The sequence below is a fragment of the Balaenoptera physalus genome (assembly GCF_965194825.1).
Source record: "Balaenoptera physalus genome assembly, chromosome: 13".
In the NCBI taxonomy this organism is placed as follows: Eukaryota; Metazoa; Chordata; class Mammalia; order Artiodactyla; family Balaenopteridae; genus Balaenoptera; species Balaenoptera physalus.
The window spans coordinates 100,522,510-100,545,774 of NC_138892.1; the positions used below are offsets into that span (position 1 = coordinate 100,522,510).

Genomic DNA, 23,265 nt, shown 5'->3' on the forward strand with positions numbered 1-23,265 from the left:
TGATTTCCCAGAGGCTGAGATATTACACACACATCTTGGTGGTTCATGTTTTAGAGACAAAGCTTGTCCTGTGTGATGGAAAGAGGACCCTGGAAGATGTGCCTGTATGTCTAGGACCTTCCTGATATTTGCCTGTGTTTTCTTTCTCCTGTGGTATCAGATCTTTTGCCTTTATTAAAACTTCCATGTAAGTATATTTTTTGGAATTTTAAAATTCTTTTTACATGCACACCCCTGTGTAGTCACTGAAGGTTTCGTAATAGCTTTAATACAAGGGACAAGAATAGCATACTGAGACTTAAGCCATAAATGGAAAAGAAGCTGCAGTCACTGATGTGAGCTAAGAGAGGGAAATATTTGGTTATTTTTGCAGTTACACAGTGTTCTGACTTCTGTCTGTGCTTAGAGATGATTAATGAGTGACCTTGTTTTGTTTTTTTTTTCTCACAGTAGAATTCCATTTAATAAATGTAGAAAGAATGATAGACTTAAAAAAAAATCTCTATTTGGTAATCATCATACTAATAGGTGATTCGGGAAAGAACCATCAATAAATGACACTAAAACTAGAGGGCTAAAAGTATGATGAGTTAAAGAATATTTACATAGTCTTACAGTATCTCTCCACAAATCCATAATAATTGCAACGGGAGAACTAGTAACCTTCACGTGGAAAAGTTAAAAGGCATCACCCAAATCAACGATCAGTGTTAACATCACCAGTAAAGTTACCGACTCTCACCAGTTGGTCTCCAACAAGGGTCCTCCTACGTGGTGTCGTTCCAGCCAATAGAAGGAGACTGAGTTTGGCTCAGAAGCAGAGAAAAGTTTTCTTCTTCGGTCCGAGAATGGAGCGGTACGAGCTAGGCTCTGGAGATCGTGCTCTGCCGAGAGGCCCGCGGGGCGCTGCTCTGCAGGCTTCCGTCGGAGGCGGGAGGGGCGGAGTTCCCACAGGGCGGGCGCAGCTGCGCTGCACGTGGCCTCCCGCGCAACGCGCGCCGCAGCGTCTTTGCACACCGCCCGCCGCCGCCATCTTGACTTCACAGGACCCTGCGGCGCTTCGGCAAGCGGTTCGCGGAGCTCAAATGTCTGGAGCAGTGGTGTTACCCTGAGAACGCTAATCTGACGTGGTCGCCGCCAGGCCTCCATACCCAGCACCCTACAGGCAAGTGAAAGTAGACTAAGCCCAAAAGAAGAGGTGAGACCTTATCACCTAGATTCCATCTTATTTTTCCCTGGGACCCCATTGGGCTTTGCTGGTGACAAACCCCTCCTCTGCCTTTTGCCCTGCGTCTCATTCTTGGGGGGGGGGGCGCTGAGGGGGCGACGGTCCGTCTTCTGTAACTGCTTCCTGAGTTTGGGTGCAGTCATAACCCCGGAGAGGGGAGTAGAGCTTCTCCCCAGCCGCCTTCAGATAACGTTCGGTTGTCACCCGGCCTTAGCCCTGTTTATATCCCTGAGCGACCACCATTTGGAGTTTTATAGATTCTAACCTTTTGGAGACAGAGGACACCAGACAATTTAAGATGCATGGCCCAAATATCAGCAAGAGAACAATGGTGGTTAAGGGGCTCAGGGAAGGTAGAAACCAAGTCATGCCGGGGAGAGCCTGTGGTCCTCTGCTCCGAATTTGTTCGGCCAGAGGAGGCTGGCTGGCTTCTGGTAGCCAAGCTGCTTTTTCCAGTAGCCTGTCTGCATTTTCTCCAAATCAGGCCACTTGCATTGACAGAAAAGCAACATGATGTATTTGTTAGCGCACAGACCCCTCCCTGGTCAGCTAACAGGTAGTTTAGGGCAGTTTTGTTGTGTAGGATCATATTGATTTTTTGTATGGGGTTTAAAGGTTTGGCCTACTTCATATATCAATTCTTTTCTAACAGTTTAAAGTTGAGGCCAGTCTCATGGGCCACTACGGGGGCAGTGGGTTTTTTTGGGGGGGGGGGGTTTGCTTTGTTTTTTTTACTTTTAATTTTATATTGGAGTATAGTTGATTAACAATGATGTGTTAGTTATAGGTGTACAGCAAAGTGGTGCAGTTTTTCCCATACAAGTATCCATTCTTTTTCTTTTCCCATTTAGGTTATTACAGAATGTTGAACCGAGTTCCCTGTGCTATATAGTAGGTCCTTGGTGGTTATCTATTGTAAATATAGTACTGTGTACGTGTAGGGACAGTGTTTTATATACATAGTTCCCCCGGCCAGGGTCACTAGCACCCCTATGAGTGCAGTGACTCCTGGGAGTGACCTTGTTTTTGTCTCACTCTGTCGTGGTCCCAGAGTGACCTTGTGTAATGTTTGTATTCTGTGAAATTATGTTCAGCAGAGAACACCAGCTAAGAGCTCTCAGGGACATATTTTTCTGTCTTAATTCCCTGCTTTTGGTTAAAGGCAGATGAATGCAAGTTATAGGACGTTAATCTGTGATATCCAGATCTTAACCATTGCCAAAATTCTGTGAGTCAGGAGATTTTCCCGAGAACTTTGTTTGTAGTTAGAATTAGTCCTTCATGATGCTGTTACAAGTTGTTGAATCATGTGATGTAATCATGGATGTGCAGTCGCACCTAAGACTTTGGATAAGATGCAAAGAGTCAAGGGCAACACAGACAACTACCAGCAACAAAATTGTTTTAGTACTTGAAATAGACCACAAAGCCCGGAACCGAGATCATTAAACCCAGACCGATAAAACATGTCTGAATATCCTTCTAGGTTCATTTCAGAGAGCCAGGTGGCTTTTTCTTTTAGCTTAGTCATGGGCTGTTTACTTGATTGTTTGTATTTTTTTATGAAGTACAGAAAGAAGTGTTTGCTATAACACAGACACCCCCTTGAGAATTCCTTAAGGTAAAAATCTATAAGCTATGTTAAATTTGGCTAAAGGATTTAAAATGATTTGTTGGACCAACAAGGACCTACTGTATAGCACAGGGAGCAATACTCAATATCTTGTAATAATCTATAAGGGAAAAGAATCTAAAAAAGAATAGATATATATGGATAACCATCACTTTGCTGTACGCCTGAAACTAACATAACATTGTAAATCAACTATATTTCAATATATTTTTTTTAATTTTAGAAGATGAATTGTTGGGTTTTAAGAGTAAAAGTGATGTCCACACAAACAGTGGTACCCGGGATGGGCACAGCCCTAAATGGTAGTATAAGGATCCTTCACTTTAATAGGAGGGAATCCATCATTGGTCCCTTAAGGTGGCCAGACTTCTGAGTAGAGTTAAATACTTCCTGCAAAGTTGATAAGGATACAGTGACTTTGGGAATTCCATGGCAGTCCAGTATTTACAACTCAGAACTTTCACTGCTGTGGCCCAGGGTTCAATCCCTGGTCAGGGAACTAAGATCCCTCAAGCTGCAAAGTGAAAAGAAAAAAAAAAGGCCAAAAGAAAAAAGAAAGGATACGTAGAAATATTTTGTTGGTGGGGGGCAGATGGTTTAAAGGTTGAATTTTTATAAGATTAACAGTTGGGATTAATAACGTAAGGGTAATTTAAGTACCACATGAGACCTGTAAAGAAAATCTACCTTCTAAAATATTTTAGCAGTGCTTCTCAATGTTTTTTCAATTTTGTTCCTTGAATAGCCTTTTTAGACATTTTGTTTCTAATGACCATACCCAAGAGATTTTATTACTGTCGGTATAGATGACTGTGTACCTGTTTATATCCTGTGTGTATAAACATGCTTATACATAAAAAGCATAAGATATTTTCAACCTATAAGAACTAATTTTTGCCCCCTTGGGGGTGATGTCACCCCTGTTGAGAATGCATTTTTTGGGGTTTTTTTGCCTTTTTCTTCTTAATTTTATTGAAGTATAGTTGATTTACAATGTTGTGTTAATTTCTGCTATACAGCAAAGTGATTCGGTTATACACATATATATTCTTTTTCATATTCTTTTCCATTGTGGTTTATCACAGGTTATTGAATATAGTTCCCTGTGCTATATTAGGACCTTGTTGTTTATCTATTCTATATATAATAGTTTGCATCTGCTGATGCCAAACTCCCAATTCTTCCCTCCCCCCAGCCCTCCCCCTTGGCAACCACAAGCCTGTTTTCTATGTCTGTGAGTCTGTTCCATAGATATGTTCATTTGTGTTGTATTTTAGTTTCCACATATATGTGATATCATATGGTATTTGTCTTTCTCTGTCTGACTTACTTCACTTAGTATGATAATCTCTGGGTCCATCCATGTTGTTGCAAATGGCATTATTTCATTCTTTTTTATGGCTGAGTAATATTCCATTATATATATATACCACATCTTTTTTATTTGAGAATGCATGTTTTAAAGGAACAGCTATCAGATGGTTTACAGCAGGACCAGATAGGAGATAACAGACCTGCCAATCAGATAATTACAAGTGGTAGCTATTGTCTGAAGATAATGCACAGTATCATTTTATTTTTCCTTGAGTGACGGAAGACCAGAGGGTGTCAACAGTAAGAAGACAAAGAAAAGCTCCCTTAGGGAACTTGTTGAGAAATCATTCATTTGGTCAATATGAGGTGTTAAAATACAATAGTAGGCAAGATTAGAGAAGAGGAAATAAAGAAATAGGATAATGGGGAGCCAGAAAATTAATTTTGTTCTATCATCTTGGGCAGAAGTTTTCTACTCCCTGCAACTATCTGCTTTTACAGGACAGTGAAGAATCCTCAATTTAAAGTCTCCCAATGTGATGAGGATGATTATAATTTTTGTGACTTTCTGTTTGAATTAAAAAAAAAAATCCCACAAGGACTCAGAGGCAAAGAATATACAAATCAATTTTCATTGCAAAGTAAAGGAGCTGTTACAGTGGAGGATTACTGGACTGAATGTCAATATTATGACATAGTATGAGTGTGTTTCGTGTTTGGTAATTGCAATCATTGTTGCTTTAGTTGTGGTCATCCATTTACAATGCTTGGTGTCAGTCTATTTATCTCTTGTAAAAATAAAATACAGTGTGTGTGTGTGAAAAAGAAAAAAAAAGTCTCCCATTGGAATAGGCACTCAGCAATCAGAAGATAATATCCACTGATCAAGAGAAGATGGTGTGTGTCTTCTTAATTGGAAAACATGAATCCAAGGCTCAACACCTTGGAGTTTTACTGCTATGTTAGTTGTTACAGTGCCTGTCAAGGTCCTTTCCTTCAAAGGGTAGGGGTGGATTTTTTATGGTGTTTCTTTGAGAAGACTAAGTTTCCGTGTTTGAGTTATGAAGGGATGTGCTTGAGTGATTATTTTTACAAAGCTGTTTGCACCTGTTTAATAAGACTGGTTGTATCTAGTTATATCTGTTTGAATAGAGAAGTACCCTAATGCATGGGGTACTTAATCCATCAGAGAGGGTCCATATCATCAAGGCTTACAGCCAATGCCTTAGACCATGGAAGATCTAAAGTCTCTGAGAGCTTTGCCAATTTTCAGTTTTTGAATTCCATTCATTCTCTGTACTTTTCACTGAAGATTGACGATAGGAACAATGATGTTTTTAAGTAAAAAGTAAAGCCTTACAAAGTTATATCATGACATTCTCGGTGAAAGGTAGCTCTCAAAACAAGCAATGACCAAGCATACTGGAACGTGATTACTATTTGCTTAAATGTTGACCTTCATCTCTTTTTACCTGGAAGGCCCAGATGAAGAAAATTGACTCAGTCATATGGACTGATTTAAATTCGGGGAGAGGTTCATATTCCATGATTGAGTTTGAATCTGTAATTGTATGGCCTGCTTGATAATTTCAAGTTTTTGTTTTTAGGTGTAAACTATTGTAAAACAAAATTAAATCAGGATTATACAAGGAAATTTACAAAAGTACAGATAATTTTCTAACAGAGACTAATCCATTGAGGGATGTTCTTTTTTAAGCAGAGGAAGGAGCTCTCCTGGGTTCAGCATGTTGCAGTGGTGAAGAAGAGATAAATAATTGAAGACTTTAATATAACTCCAAGTGCCCTCAGTTGACAAGAGTGTTCAAATCTAGAATCGTAGAAGCAAAATCTTTTTGTAAATAATTATTATACCCCTCTTTGTGCTTAAACATGACTATCCTTTTTTAATCTTAAAAGTATACAATCATTATAACATATTTATATTATGTTACCTAATTTATAATAATAAATCTAGGAAGATGTACGTTCTTCCAGATTTATCAGTTCTTTTAACTTAAGTTTGGTAAACAAAACTCTTCTCACATTGGTGTGAAATAATCAAATTTTGAGACTGACAAACTTTTTTATTTTTCTTACCTTATTTCTGTGAATAAAATAAAGGAGCAAATGTGTTGCCAGGGGGCCTTTCCAAGACCCCAAAATTGATTATACAAAACAAGATATCTTAACGGTTCTGTTATTCCTAATTTGGGACCTAAATATGAGAAAGGCAAAATTGACTATTGCCAAAGGAAATGAGATATAAATAGAACACTAAATTTTAAAAACACATTTCAACAAGAAGGAAAGACTAATAGGAAATTTTTAAAAATACATCAAGAGCAAGTTTAACAGCATAAGTTGGTCAACAAAAAGAGCATCTATTATCTGGGCACAGAAAAAGAGTCATTTTACAGGAAAAAGGAAAAATTCTAATTCTACTCTTGTGTACCATTTATGCGAAACTTTGCAGTAAAGGATTTATTAATACATTTCCACATATGCAATTACCCACATAAAATATATAAATATACAAATAGGTGATAAATTTAACTAAAAATAAAAATATGTTCAACTCTTATCAGTATATTAAATAGAATAGTGTCTATGTTATATTACAATATAACTATATTATATTGTTAATATAGAACAATGTCTATATTATATTACCATCTTAATAAAGTGTAAAATGTCCTTAATGAACAGACAAATCATATTAATTATCTCGTACACAAATTCCTGTTTGTCTGTAAGCACTGAACCAAAAATGTTCAATCATTTATATTAATTGATGTATTCAACTATGTTGATAATTCCCTATATTATGTGTAGGAGTTACTCAACTAGTTTCTGGATTTTTCTTAGAGGGAGTTGATTGACAATCAACTGTATATTTCTTGCATCCGTGAAAGGAGGGAAATTCAAGAACCTCCTATGTTGCCATCTTGGTGATGTCATCTTCAGTGCTTATTTTGAGCCAAGAATTTAGAGCATCTTTCCTCGACTGTGTTCTATGAGAGGATAAAGTCCCAGAGAGAATGATTTATGTGACTATTTTCTCAGTACTTTCAAGGATGGCACATACATAGCACCATTCTGAATGCATAGGAGAGAAGTTAATTCACTACATCATTAGGGATTTAGGGATTAATTCTCTTACAGAAATGTGGATGAGAAGAATTGACTTAGCCATTTGCAGCAACATGGATGCAATTAGAGATTATCATACTAAGTGAAGTAAGTCAGAATGAGAAAGAATACCATATGATATCACTTATATGTGAAATCTAAAATAAGACACAAATGAACCTATCTACAAAACAGAAACCAACTCATAGACATAGAGAACAGACTTGTGGTTGCCAAGGTAAGTGGGAAGGAGAGGGATGGACTGGGAGTTTGGGGTTAGTAGATGCAAACTATTATATTTAGAATGGATAAACAACAAGGTCCTACTGTAGAGCACAGGGAACTATATTCAGTATCCTGTGATAAACCATAATGGAAACGAATATTAAAAAAGAATGTCTCTATGTGTATAACTGAGTCACTTTGCTGTACAGCAGAGATTGCCACAACATTGTAAATCAACTATACTTCAGTAAAAACATTAAAATAAAATGAAAAGAAGACTTGATTTAGAGTTCTGGACTTGTTATTCCTTTTCTTTAATTTTCCAAGTACCCTCAGAAGTAGTCAGCCCAGTATTATACTGTAGCAGTGCAATGTGATCCCCAAATACTTGCTCTCAATGGGCACTTCATAAATGGTGAACAGGAGATTATTTAATTATTTTTTTCATCAGTGTTTGATGTGGACTGCTGAATTTTTTTAAAAAATTTATTTATTTATTTATTTTTGGCTGTGTTGGGTATTCGTTTCTGTGCGAGGGCTTTCTCTAGTTGAGGCAGGCGGGGGCCACTCTTCATCGGGGTGTGCGGGCCTTTCACTGTCACGGCCTCTCTTGTTGCGGGGCACAGGCTCCAGACGCGCAGGCTCAGTAGTTGTGGCTCACGGGCCTAGTAGCTCCGCGGCATGTGGGATCTTCCCAGACCAGGGCTCGAACCTGTGTGCCCTGCATTGGCAGGCAGATTCTCAACCGCTGCGCCATCAGGGAAGCCCTGGATGCTGAATTTTGATCCATCCATATTTACATGATTTCCATTGGTTCCCTCCTCAGTTAGGGTGGAGAACACGTACCTGTAATCTTCCTCCTAGCTTTCCCAAACATTTGTTGCTTGAATACTAAAGCGCCTGAGCTCTGGGAAATAAAAATACCAAAATATTTTATAAAATATTGCATACTGCCTCTTTAATAATACCTGAGATAAGAGTGGAGAATTGTGAGTATCAAGGACAACTGGAGATTTGATCCAAGTTGGCTTCATAGTAGAAATGATGGAGCCCAGATCTGTCTCCTGGTTATTTATCCAGTTCCCAGGTGTCTGGTTATAATTGATAATGCCTGGCAATGATCAGAATCCCCACCCTTGGCTTCCTGATTGGTGGAATGAACACACTGGACTAGATGGGAAAAGTTCTGCTTATCTTCAATGAATTAGAAGTTCCCACTTGCACTCACACTTTCCCCCACCACCTCCTCATTTCACTCACTTCCAAGTCTCATAACAATGCATGGGATTGATTGAACCTACATCACTTAGCTGCTTCTTGGTGTCAAGATAATCTGGGAATGGAGTTTTTGAAATTCTTCAAAGCGAAACACATATGTGGGGAAATTACCTAAGTATATGAAAACATCCACCAAATGGCCCGCGATAAGGATCTACAGCATTTTATGAAGCTTAACAAATGTGTTGCAAGATGATTATTGATTTAGAAAAAGATATATTGGGGGATGGAGGTTTAGGAATGAGTTATATTGAAGGGCTTGCTCCTCTTCGTTCCAGAGATGGAATACATGACTCTGGGAGCCAATGCGTAGATTTGGCAGTGGCTATTGCAAAGTACTTATTTTCCATTTTCAGGAATATGGGCCTTTCTGGTTTAGATGTTTTAGAACCCAGGAGTGAAATATATTTTTATTATTCACTTACGAATTCCACTGAATTGGAAGCTGTTATCTGGCCATTTGGAGATTCCCTTGTTTATGCCTGTGGTATAACACATACACACTCTCAAGAAACAATAGATTTACTGATAAACAATGAGGGCAGGAGTATGCATGGAACCATGATGATCTCATGGAGCCCTTCCATGTACCACAGTGCAGTAGTTATATTAAACACTAGGCTGGTGCAACTCCCCATTCAAGTAGAACCATCAATGAATCAGATTCCTCAGGTTATGAACTGAAGGCCACACAAATGGTGAAGATTCTTATGACCTGTGGGCTTCACTGTGAGCAAAAGGGACATCAAGAAAAGAAAAGTTCCTTAACAACCTTTCAATAAATTCCTTTACTGTTCACATTAGCTGGAAAAACTTGACTGATACAGTCCACTTCTACATACAATTGGCCTCAATAATTTGTTACAAGTCAGACCAGTAATTTTCTTAACTTGCATTGGTTTGATTCATATAGATTTATGGATTTACAGATTTAAAGACAAAGATATTTTATGTAAGTAAAAGGGATTTGTTATAACCATAGTGTACTAGATGTAGAGATTTAGCTTGGGTCTTCTGGGATAATTGCTCTGAGCTTCTCAAGTTCCTACTCCCCAGATAAGAATGATCCAATAAAAATGGATCTCAAGAAAATATGGAGAATATTTATTGTGTAACTTTTTTGTAATATTCAATAATTCTTCATCCAATTAATTGTGTTTAGGTTAGAAGTCCTGATAGATAGTTCTTCTGTGTAGAAGAAGCACCTGGAGTTAATTATCTCTTAGAATGCCAGTATTAAATACCAAGCAAGTACGTCTTCATGGTATATACTGTTCATAAAATATCTTTACTTTGCTCAATTATACCTTTTATTTTGTTGTACTTTGCCGACACACCAGCATTCTTCACTATCAAAATATTGAAGCTAAAAGTTCACACATTCATCTCCATATAAAAATAACTTCTTATGGATCCTCCAGGATAAATTAATCCTAAAATAGTTGTTAAGTTAATTTCTTATGATAACCTGTGTATGTTTATTTGCCTAAACTTAATATATCATTCTGGCAAAATTTATATTGAACTATTCATCTATACGTAATCTAACAGGATTATTTTCCTCTTGAGGTTACTTCTGGAACATGCTAGTAAAGCTGTAGTGTAGACTGACAGTCTTGCAAGCACATTAAAAAAAAATAGACCCATCAAAATGAAATTTTGGCTTAAAAAAATCTCATGTTACTCATTTAACTATTTAGGATAGGACTGATCACTTCTAGATGTAATTCATCCATGAGTTTATATTGGTTGACCTGGGCTAGAGAAGAGGTAGAATTGAATATACAAAGAAAATTTTAGTGAGTTTTGTTAACATGTAATTCAATTTGATTAGAACATTTATTAAGACAACACTGTGCTTAGAGCATGGTACTTTGGTTATATAATGGGAATTGCTACAATAACACAAGAAAATTATGTAACTGCAATAACAAAAAACGCAATGGTTCATATTTTCATGCTAATACAGACTGGGATCATGTTGTAATCATCTTTGTGCTTCAAGCATTCTGGCCAGTTCTTGGAACATATCTGATGATCTACAATATTTTTTTATTTAATATAATCTGAAAAGAATAGGGGAGGTACAGATTCTTATGGTCAAAGCATAGTATATAGTCCTCTGAGATTTATAAATATTAGTGTTCTTAAGCCCTAATAGGCTCAAAAAAAAAAACAAAACTTTTTTTCCAATAAGAGAAAATACTGGCCTAAAATAATTTTATATTTTAATTTTTTTAATTTAAAATATTTTATTTAAAGAATCTGGCTCAGCTGGGCCAATATTTGATATGAATATTAACTATATGCCAGTGAGGCACACATTTTACAAATTTATATCTTCAGCTCCCATCCTTCCCCTGCACTCCAGACCAGTTTATCCAGTTGCCTACTTGACATCTGTACATTGTATCTGGAAAAAAAAAAAAAAAGCATTTGTATTTTATACACAACATGTGTAAAGTAGAACTCTTAATTCTCTGCTCATTCACACTCCATCTCAGAAATTGTTTTAACTATTCATTCAATAGCACTAGCAAAAATAAAGGATTCGTTCTTCATTCCTCAATTTCTTTCATTCTTCACAGCAACTCCAGGTTACTTCACTTTCTAAATACCTCCTAAATATTTAGATATTCTAAATATCTCCTCTTCACTCAATCTTCCCAGCTACCATCCTAGTACAAAGCTACCATCACCTGGCTGTGTATTTCCCTTACAGCCTTCTTAGTGGTCTCCCTGCTTCTCTTTTTGGTTCCCTAAAGCTATTCTCATCAAAGAAGGTAAAGTAATTATAAAAATAAATAAAATTCACAATTATTAATTGAATAAATGATGCTTGGTCAGTTCTGCCATAATATAATTTATTCATTGAAAAATGTTTATTGAGCAACTACCATATGTTATATGGTCCTAGGTACAGAAAAGACAGTCAAAAGAAAATACAGATTTTTAGTGTCTTCCCTCATGAAGGTCATTTTTTTTTATGAAGGTCATATTTAAGTAGAGAAGACAAATACTGCATCATCAATTTCAAATACAATGCAATATGAAGGAGAAATCATAGGTGGTGCCATGGGTGATAAAAAATATAGTGGTGAGGGATTATGCTAGTCTGCAGATTTAGTTTAACAATATATTATTTTACATATTAGGTGGAATGTAGATGTTTTCTAGGCAGTGAGGGATAAAAGCACCTTAATTATAGAGCATAGCATGGGTAAAAGTCTTGTGAAAGATATTTGCCTTTGAGGAATTGAAATAAGTCCACTAGGTCTGTATCGGGGCAAACTTATTTTTTAAATTCATTTGCTTTTCTTAGAGAATTTTGTTGAGTTCAGACTTTGTTATTGTAAATTGGGTCTTGAAAAAAACAAAAGCAAGTTCTATTCTAAAACTGTGTAAATGAAATCCATATAAAGCAAAGAGCGTCAGTTCTCCACAACCTCAAACGGACACCCTTTGCTAATTTAGAATCTTGACCTCCATCAGTTACACTGGTTCCATGCAAGGTCAGCTCCCCCTGCTCAGCCCCACCAGCCTCAGGTTTAAACTTTTTTTTTAACATCTTTATTGGAGTATAATTGCTTTACAATGGTGTGTTAGTTTCTGCTTTATAACAAAGTGAACCAATTATACACATACATATGTTCCCATATCTCTTCCCTCTTGCGTCTCCCTCCCTCCCTCCCACTCTCCCTATCCCACCCCTCTAGGTGGTCACAAAGCACCGAGCTGATCTCCCTGACTCATTAAGCAGAAAAAAGTCAGTAGTCCCAGGTGTTGTAATACAGAGGAAAGTGAATGTGATTTGACTTAATATTGAAAGAGGAAGTAATTTCATCTATTTTGGGCTACTTTTTTTTTTTTTTTTTTTTTTTGGCCGTGCCGTGTGAGGGATCTTAGTTCCCCAACCAGGGATCAAACCTGTGCCCCTTGCAGTGGAAGCGTGGAGTCGTAACCACTGGACCACCAGGGAATTCCCTGGGCTAATGTTTTTTGTTCAATTGCATGTTGCAAAGGCATTATCAAGACTGGGTATTCTTATAGACAGGATGAGGCAAAAACTAGCTGGTTGAAATATTAGCTTGTTTCAGCCATGGACCGATTGTTTAAGAAGTAAGATTTCAAAGACGTGGACAGAATAATCTACAATGCAGGTGGAGGAGGAATTGACTTAAATGGAGGAAGAACAGTTAATCTTCTGACATTAAAAGAAGTTGAGGAAAAATTGATTCAAATATATTCAAAATTTTGTGAGAGACGTGGAGTGAAATCATATGTGAGGTTCTCAATTTTATTGTTGCAATAGGATAACAGTTTGAAAAAGTAAAAAGGATTCACAGGTAATGCTGAGTGGCTTGCCTTGCTGGGCACCAAAAATCTTACTCTTCAAGGGATTAATTTGTGTAGTGTTATTTCTTCAAAATTATGCCATGATTAAAAATAGGAGTACATTATTCTTGGCCAGGGCTATCTAGAATAATAAAGATTTTACAATAGAAAATAATGCTCCATTTCTTTCTCTTTGTTTAATGTGGGATAATAGTTTGGCAGCTCCTCTTTTTACTTCTTTATAATAAAGACATCACAGGTCTTTAAAGACAAAAGGAAATTCAGATCTTTAAAAGGCTTTCAACAAAGAACCTTAGTGATTTGTTGACACTAGAATATTTTCTAATCCCAAATAAATGCTTTCTTATCTATACAATCTTTAGTTTATAAAGGAAAATGCCTGGCTTTCTAAGACCTCAATTACACTTGGATTTTTTTTTTTTTATCCTGGTAGATGGGAGTTGGTAAGGAAGAAATTTCCCCATGTTTGTGTTGTACTAAATTAATCAAATGTTGTTGTACTAATTTACACAATTACAGGCCAATTAACCAGAGTCAAAGTCATAGCAAGCAACTGATTCTCCTTCCTGGAATGATGCAAATCACTGCCTTGGCACCCAGCAAATGACCACTTGTTTTCCTGAAGAATTGATCCCCTCCGTGTCTAGGTATGCCAATTAATCTAATTGCTCAGATAAGATGTATAAACATAGAAAGAATCATAGAAAGTGTGTATTATACAATGACCATATTCTACAAAAGCAGACATGAGGCCAGATGAGAATTCTATTTCACTTAAGTCCAATGTCTTATCTCACTTTATACGTCCCAATGTTTATTGAGTTTTTATTATGTGCCAAAGATTGTTCTAAGCACTTTATCTCTAATAACACATTTAATTCTCATAAGAATGCTATAAGATTGGTACTAGTATTCTCCTCACTTAGCAGATGAAGAAATTAGTTTCCAAGAGATTTCAACATGCCCAATACCAAGCAGTTTGTAAGTGAAAGAGCTTAGATTTGAACCTGTCATACTCCACAGCCCAACCTTGAAGCACAATATTTTCTACCTCTCTAATATTTAAAAATAATATTGCTTATTGAATTTACTAAGATGTGTGAAACTATACACAAATATTTTCATTATTATATCAGTATAACTGTAGTCACATTTTACATATCTTATTTTTCAATGTTAGCAACATAACTTAAACTATATTTATTTAATCTAGTTTAATAAATATTGTATTTATCAGTTTAGACAATCCCTTCCCAATGTTTATACTCATCATTAATGCATTTGTGAAATGTATCGAGCTATTCAACACTAAATCCATTAAATATATTACACCTCAAAATTAAGCCACAATGTTCCTTTAGAAATTTTATATTATAAAATTTTCTCCCTTTTCTAGGCAGTTGATAGCAACAAATCTTAATTTACAATGAATAATGCATTTTTTTCATGAGGCACACACAAAACTCAGCTTTTTTCTTTCCACCACTTTTTTTTTTTTACCTTTCATATGTTATTTATATATAAAATACATACCTAAAATAAAGACATAGAAACGTTGAAAGTTGTAAGGACAGCATAAAAAATGAAGTAAACATTAACCAACAAAAGATGATATTATTATATCATCAGGAAAAAAGTTTTTCTTTAAGCAAAAATACTAGAAACAATGAGAATCAGCTACTTAGCAGTTTACAGTGTATATTTCCCCAGCAAAACTATCTTGTTCAAGTCTTAGCTCAGCTACTTACAAGATATTTGACCTGGAAACATTTCTTAATCTAAGTCTCAGTGTCTCCAGCTGTGAATGGCTAAGATGACATAGAAACCTCATGGGGTTAAAGTAATTACCAAATCAGATCATGCATGCAAGTATCAGATGTTTATGTGTTTAATGCATAACAGCTATTAGTATTTGTAGTCTTATATACTTTTAAATCAGGAAAAATAAAAGTGTGTTTGCTATCCTATTGTTTAGCATTCTGAGAATGCTAGCAAACACAATTGTCAAGAAAACTTAATTAAGATATATACAATATAAGTGCAGAGGAAAAATATAACATTATGTACAGAGAATGCGATTGTCTTCCTGGGGAAAAAAAAATTAAAGTTAGGTAGCATACTGTGGAAAAATCTAAAGCACAGTATCGACCAATATTGCAAAATACCTATGGGTATTTTGAAAATTGTACAAAGTCCATATGAAGTCCAAATTGTACAAAGTCCAATAAGTTGCTGCACACTTATTGAGCAAGAAGAGTGAAAATATTAGACGGGAGAGGCACATTAAGTTTCCAGGTTGGAAATACCATATCATGTCGCTTATATGTGGAATCTAGAAAAATGGCACAGATGAACTTATTTGCAAAGGAGAAATAGATCTACAGATGTAGAAAACAAACTTACGGTTACCAAGGGGGAAAGGGGGGTGGTGGGACAAACTGGGAGATTGGGATCGACATAAATACACCACCACATATAAAACAGACAACTAATGAGACCCTACCGCACAGCACAGGGAACACAACTCAATGCTCCGTGGTGACCTAAATGGGAAGGAAATCTAAAAAAGAGTGTATATGTGTATACGTATAACTGAACCACCCTGCCGTACAGCAGAAACCAACACAACATTGCAAAGCAACCACACTCCAATAAAAATTTTAAAAGTTTCTAGGTTGGACTTCAATTCCAAATCGCAATACATTCTATTAACTTAAAATTATCCCAAACGTTACTATTTCTCATTAAATTTCTAAGCACATCTTGGTTTTTTCCTCCACTTTCTGTTTGCCTACTACCTGTCAAATTTGGCAAATTTGGCATGTTTGATTATAGAAATAACTATAATTAAATATATTTAATGTCTAGTTTGACAGGAAAATTACTGTTTTATTTTTTCAGTGTCTACTCTTTATATATATATACAATTTTTAAAACATCTTTATTAGAGTATAATGGCTTTACATTGTTGTGTTAGTTGCTGCTGTATAACAAAGTGAATCAGCTGTACGTATACATATATCCCCATATCCCCTCCCTCTTGAGTCTTCCTCCTACCCTCCCTATCCCATCCCTCTAGGTGGACACAAAGCACCGAGCTGATCTCCCTGTGCTATGCAGCTGCTTCCCGCTAGCTATCTGTCTTAACATCCGGCAGTGCATATATGTCCATGCCACTCTCCCACTGCATCCCAGCTTACCCTTCCCCCTCCCCGTGTCCTCAAGTCCATTCTCTACGTCTGCCTCTTTAGTCCTGTCCTACCCCTAGGTTCTTCAGAACCTTTTTAATTTTTTTTTAACGTCTTTATTGGCATATAATTGCTTTACAATGGTGTGTTAGTTTCTGCTGTATAACAAAGTGAATCATCTATACGTATACATATATCCCCATATCCCCTCCCTCTTGAGTCTCCCTCCTACCCTCCCTATCCCATCCCTCTAGGTGGACACAAAGCACCGATCTCCCTGTGCTATGCAACTGCTTCCCACTAGCTATCTGTTTTACATTTCATAGTGTATATATGTCAATGCCACTCTCTCACTTCGTCCCAGCTTACACTTCCCCCTCCCTGTGTCATCAAGTCTATTCGCTATGTCTGGGTCTTTATTCCTGTGCTGCCCCTAGGTTCCTCAGAACCTTTTTTTTTTAGATTCCATATATATGTGTTAGCATATGGTATTTGTTTTTCTCTTTCTGACTTACTTCACTCTGTATGACAGAACCTAGGTCCATCCACTCTGTATAACAGAACCTAGGTCCGCAAATAACTCAATTTAGTTTCTTTTTATGGCTGAGTAATATTCCATTGTATATATGTGCCACATCTTCGTTATCCATTCATCTGTCAATGGACAATTAGGTTGCTTTCATGTCCTGGCTATTGTAAATAGAGCTACAGTGAACATTGTGGTACATGACTCTTTTTGAATTATGGTTTTCTCAGGGTATATGCCCAGTAATGGGATTGCTGGGTCGTATGGTAGTTCTATTTTTAGATTTTTAAGGAACCTCCATACTTTACTCCACAGTGGCTGTATCAATTTACATTCCCACCAACAGTGCAAGAGGGTTCCCTTTCCTCCACACCCTCTCCAGCATTTATTATTTGTAGATTCTTTGATGATGGCCATTCTGACAGGTGTAAGGTGATACCTCATTATAGTTTTGACTTGCATTTCTCTAATGATTAGTGATGTTGAGCATCCTTTCATGTGTTTGTTGGCAATCTATATATCTTCTTGGAGAAATGTCTCTTTAGGTCTTCTGCCCATTTTTGGATTGGGTTGTTTGTCTTTTTGGTATTGAGCTGCATGAGCTACTTGTATATTTTGGAGATTAATCCTTTGTCAGTTGCTTTGTTGGCAAATATTTTCTCCCATTCTGAGGGTTGTTTCTTCGTCTTGTTTATGGTTTCCTTTGCTGTGCAAAAGCTTTTAAGCTTCATTAGGTCCCATCTGTTTATTTTTGTTTTTATTTCCATTTCTCTAGGAGGTGGGTCAAAAAGGATCTTGCTGTGATTTATGTCATAGAGTGTTCTGTGTTTGTTTTCCTCTAAGAGTTTGATAGTGTCTGGCCTTACATTTAGGTCGTTAATCCATTTTGAGTTTATTTTTGTGTATGGTATTAGGGAGTGTTCTAATTTCATTCTTTTACATGTAGCTGTCCAGTTTTCCCAGCACCACTTATTGAAGAGGCTGTCTTTTCTCCATTGTATATGCTTGCCTCTTTTATCAAAGATAAGGGGACCATTTGTGCATGGGTTTATCTCTGGGCTTTCTATCCTGTTCCGTTGATCTATATTTCTGTTTTTGTGCCAGTACCATATACTGTCTTGATTACTGTAGCTTTGTAGTATAGTCTGCAGTCAGGGAGCCTGATTCCTCCATCTCTGTTTCTCTTTCACAAGATTGCTTTGGCTATTCTGGGTCTTTTGTGTTTCCATACAAATTGTGAAATTTTTTGGTCTAGTTCTGTGAAAAAAATGCCATAGGTAGTTTGATAGGGATTGCACTGAATCTGTACATTGCTTTGGGTAGTATAGTCATTTTCACAATGTTGATTCTTCCAAACCAAGAACATGGTATATCTCTCCATCTGTGTGTGTCATCTTTAATTTCTTTCATCAGTGTCTTATAGCTTTCTGCATACAGGTTTTTTGTCTCCTTAGGTAGGTTTATTCCTAGGTATTTGATTCTTTTGGTTGCAATGGTGAATGAGAGTGTTTCCTTAATTTCTCTTTCAAATTTTTCATCATGAGTGTGTAAGAATGCAAGAGATTTCTGTGCATTAATTTTGTATCCTGCTACTTTACCAAATTCATTGATTAGCTCTAGTAGTTTTCTGGTAACATTTTTAGGATTCTCTATGTATAGTATCATGTCATCTTTTCCAATTTGGATTCCTTTTATTTCTTTTTCTTCTCTGATAGCTGTGGCTAAAATTTCCAAAACTATGTTGGGTAATATTGGTGAGAGTGGGCAACCTTGTCTTCTTCCTGATCTTAGTGGAAATGCTTTCAGTTTTTCACCATCGAGAATGATGTTGGCTGTGGGTTGTCATATATGGCCTTTATTATGTTGAGGTAAATTCCCTCTATGCCTACTTTCTGGAGAACTTTTATCATAAATGGGTGTTGAATTTTGTCAAAAGTTTTTTCTGCATCTATTGAGGTAATCATATGGTTTTTATCCTTCAGTTTGTTAATATGGTGTATCACATTAATTGATTTGCATATATTGAAGAATCCTTGCATTCCTGGGATAAACCCCACTTGATCATGGTGTATGATCCTTTTAATGTGCTGTTGGATTCTGTCTGCTAGTATTTTGTTGAGGATTTTTGCATCTATGTTCATCAGTGATATTGGCCTGTATTTTTCTTTTTTTGTGACATCTTTGGTTTTGATATCAGGGTGATGGTGGCCTCATAGAAACAGTTTGGGAGTGTTCCTCCCTCTGCTTTTTTTTTTAAGCATTTGAGAAGGATAGGTGTTAGCTCTTCTTTAAATGTTTGATAGAATTTGCCTGTGAAGCCAGTTGGACCTGGGCTTTTGTTTGTTGGAAGATTTTTAATCACAGTTTTAATTTCAGTGCTTGTGACTGGTCTCTTCATATTTTCTATTTCTTCCTGTTTCAGTCTCAGAAGGTTGTGCTTTTCTAAGAATTTGACCATTTCTTCCAGGCTGTCCATTTTATTGGCATATAGTTGCTTGTAGTCATCTCTCATGATCCTTTGTATTTCTGCAGTGTCAGTTGTTGCTTCTCCTTTTTCATTTCTAATTCTGTTGAATTGAGCCTTTTTCATTTTTTTCTTAATGAGTCTGGCTAATTGTTTATCAATTTTCTTTATATTCTCAAAGAACCAGCTTTTTTTTTTTTTAATTTATTTATTTATGGCTGTGTTGGGTCTTCATTTCTGTGCGAGGGCTTTCTCTAGTTGTGGCAAGTGGGGGCCACTCTTCATCGCGGTGCGCAGGCCTTTCACTGTCGTGGCCTCTCTTATTGCGGAGCACAGGCTCCAGATGCGCAGGCTCAGTAGTTGTGGCTCACGGGCCTAGTTGCTCCACGGCATGTGGGATCTTCCCAGACCAGGGCTCGAACCTGTGTCTCCTGCATTAGCAGGCAGATTCTCAACCACTGCGCCACCAGGGAAGCCCAGAACCAGCTTTTTGTTTTATTGATCTTTGCTATCATTTCCTTCATTTCTTTTTCAATTATTTCTGATCTGATCTTTATGATTTCTTTCCTTCTGCTAACTTTGGGGGTTTTTGTTGTTGTTGTTCATCTTTCTCTAATTGCTTTAGGTGTAAGGTTAGGTTGTTTATTTGAGATTTTTCTTGTTTCTTGAGGTAGGTGTGTACTGCTATAAACTTCTCCTTAGAACTGCTTTTGCTGCATCCCATACATTATGGTTTGCCATGTTTTCATTGTCATTTGTTTCTAGGTACTTTTTGATTTCCTCTTTGATTTCTTCAGTGATCTCTTGGTTATTTAGCAGTGTAAAGTGCACAGGTCTCCCTGACCCTGAGGAGGACCAAAGGCCATATGTACCTGTCTGAGTAGGCTGGGGAACTCTGAGGTGGGGAGGAAGGACTCAAACATTTCTATTGTATTTAATTTCAGATACCCAGACCACAACCCTACCCAATCCTGTGGGGGGAGGAGGAATCCAGATTCAATTGATGAGGGTTACCAAAGGGGAAAAGTAGGAGAGGATTGATAAATTAGGAGGTTGGGATTAACATATACACACTACTATATATAAAATAGATAATCAACAAGGACCTACTGTATAGCACAGGGAGCCCTACTCAATACTCTGTAATAACCTATATGGGAAAAGAAGCTGAAAAATAATAGATATATGTATACGTATAACTGATTCACTTTGCTGTACACCTGAAACTAACACAACATTGTAAATCAACTGTACTCCAATATAAAATAAAAATTAAAAAACAAACAACCAAAAGAAAAAAAACAAATTCAGTTGATGAGGTCTGAGCCTAGGGAATTTGAACTTAATTCTGCTTCAGCAATGTGGATTGTCTCGTTGGATTGACGTGGTCCTAGCTCATAAGGATAATGATCACTTAGTTGAGTACACTGCTTGCTGAGTTCCCCTAGAGTAACCCATGTGGGTCATAGTAGGGGACATCACAGGTCTTTGTAAGTTTTATTTTTAACGTGACCTTGTTTCTCTTGCACCTGATACTTTTGGACAAAAGACATGGGTGCAAGTATGGGATGATTGAAGAAAATGTGAAGTTATAGCTACTGCAATGGGACACACTGAGTTTTTGGAGGTGGAGATAGAGCATCAATTCCAGCACCTGGGAAGAGAATACCCCAGGAGGTCTGGGGACAGGAGGAATGTTAGTATCTTTGTCTTTCAAGAATTTGAAAAAGAATAGATACTTGTATATGTACAACTGAACCAGTTTGCTGTACACCTGAAACTAACACAACATTGGTAATCAACGATACTCCAATATAAAATAAAAATTAAAAACACACACACACACACACACACACACACACACACACACACACACACACACACACACACACACACACACACACACACACACACACACACACACACACACACACACACACCTAGATCTTTTCTCATGAAGTTATATGCCCCGGTGCAGTTTTCTCAAACGGTTTCAAGTGCCCTAATTTTAAATCAATGTTGGATATACCAGCCTCCACCAAACAGTTCTAACCATGATTTTATTGTACTTCCTCTGAACTCTTCAGGAAAGTCTATTGGAAATAGGAAGAGACAGTGTCAGTTCTGTACCTCTCAGACAAAACTCCTGCAACTGCTCCAGTGTCTTACCCACACTTACTCATCCTCTCTCAGTGGGCTGTGTACATGGCACCCAGCTGTTGGCCTGGACAAACAGGACAGGTTGAATGAGCTTTCCTTAGAAATTCCTTCAAAAAAGAAAGACTAGCCTCAATTATTTGAACTGAACTGGGCCTCCTAAGGTAGACCAGCCAGCTGGAGGGCTACATCAGGGGCATTGTCAGTCTGTGCCCTAAGACTGATGTGTAAGTCCTGCTTGGGAGCTCCAGCAACTGCATATAGCATTTTTTCTCAAGGCACACCCTTGGGATTGTACCTTCTGTGTGGAAATAAGACATTAACTTGCCTCAATTGCCAAAATACAGTGATTAGCACCTTAGGGGTAGTCATGAGACCTGGACATGTTTAAGGAAATACCATCAGTAAATCACATAGCTCTCAAACAGCTAAGACAGCTCCCAAAAGAAGCTACCCTTGGTTATTTGGGGAAGCTTCTCAGAAAGACAACTGGCTGTTTAAGTACACTCTTCGGGGAGTGTGAAAATAAAGGGAAACCTCACCTTAAATGGAGTCAGGAAGCCTTGAAGGGAGAGCTTTCACACATTTACCACTCAACCAGAAGGAAAAAGGAAGATAAGAATTATTTTAACAGGGTTTGTTTGTATAGAATTCTTTGCATAAAATTCAGTCTCAACTTCTTATCCATGATGATAAGAATGTTACTTCTCTTCTGGTCCAAGGGAGGACATTTTTCACATGGGAATTTTTTCTGCTTTTAAGAAAAGAAAGGAACAATACCTTTCCTCTTGCCTCTCTTGAATTACAATTCTCTGCTATTCCAGAATAAACCCATTTTGCTGGTAAAACAACTGTCTATTTTAGTTTTGGGTTGATGGTAGTTTTGCCTATAACAAGAACAATACAGTTAGAATAGTTGGTACAAAATTTGTTTTGGACTTACCTGAAATGATCAATATCACCAACCTTCACTCTGGAAGGCATTCAGATCAGCCTCAGCTCACTGGCCAGGGTTGTTAAGAATGTTAGAATTATCAGTTATACTTCAGTAAAATAAATTTTGAAAAAAGAATGTTACAATTGACCTGTGTGGGTGGTCACGCGGCTGCCGCCTCCCACGCGTAGACATGGCGCTCGACCCCGCAGCATCTCAGACATGTTGAGAAAGATGTTTTGATCCCTAAAATAATGAGAGAAAAGGCCCAAGAGAGATGTTCTGAACGAGTTCAAGATTTCGCTAGATGTTGCAAGGACTCTGGAATCCTCATGCTAGTAAAATGCTGGAAAGAAAATTCTTCATTGAAAGAATGTGTAACTGCTTACTATAATGATACAGCCTTTTATGAAGAATGCAGAATGGAATACCTGAAGGAAAGGGAAGAATTCAGAAAAACTGGAATTTCTACCAAGAAAAGGCTGCAGAAGTTTCCCACAAGCATGTAGGCATATATTCAAATGATACTCAGGAACGCCAGTGTTCATGGAAATCACAATCACCTGAAATGATGGACTCAAGGAAGTGTGTTTGTTTTATCCTTAATTATGGAATTAATTTTATCTGAAATAAAGATTTTTTTTAAACTTAAAAAAAAAAGTTAGAATTGCCTTAGCCTTTCTCCTTATGAGCCTAGGTAGAGTCTGTGCAGTCACCAATATATCCTACTATACCTGAATTAATGTCTTAAACTGCATACAAAAGTCAATAAATAAACTTAAGAAAAAAGTCTCTGGCTTTCTAAGGTAGACCCTGGTGGCTTATGGATTCGT

At 37.1% G+C, this 23,265-nt stretch overlaps 1 long non-coding RNA gene and 1 pseudogene across 2 annotated transcripts in view; both read left to right on the plus strand.

Annotated features, from left to right (window-relative positions):
• LOC309640927 overlaps window positions 1-23,265 on the plus strand; it is a 48,314-nt gene that overhangs the window by 1,459 nt on the left and 23,590 nt on the right. Inside the window, exons 2-3 of the long non-coding RNA XR_014252440.1 lie at window positions 13,683-13,810; window positions 20,286-20,367. This is a non-coding gene — a long non-coding RNA (uncharacterized lncRNA). The remainder of the gene's footprint in view (window positions 1-13,682; window positions 13,811-20,285; window positions 20,368-23,265) is intronic.
• LOC309640928 (COX assembly mitochondrial protein homolog pseudogene) lies at window positions 21,268-23,210 on the plus strand (annotated as a pseudogene). The gene has a single exon. The product of its transcript is annotated as a COX assembly mitochondrial protein homolog pseudogene (transcript).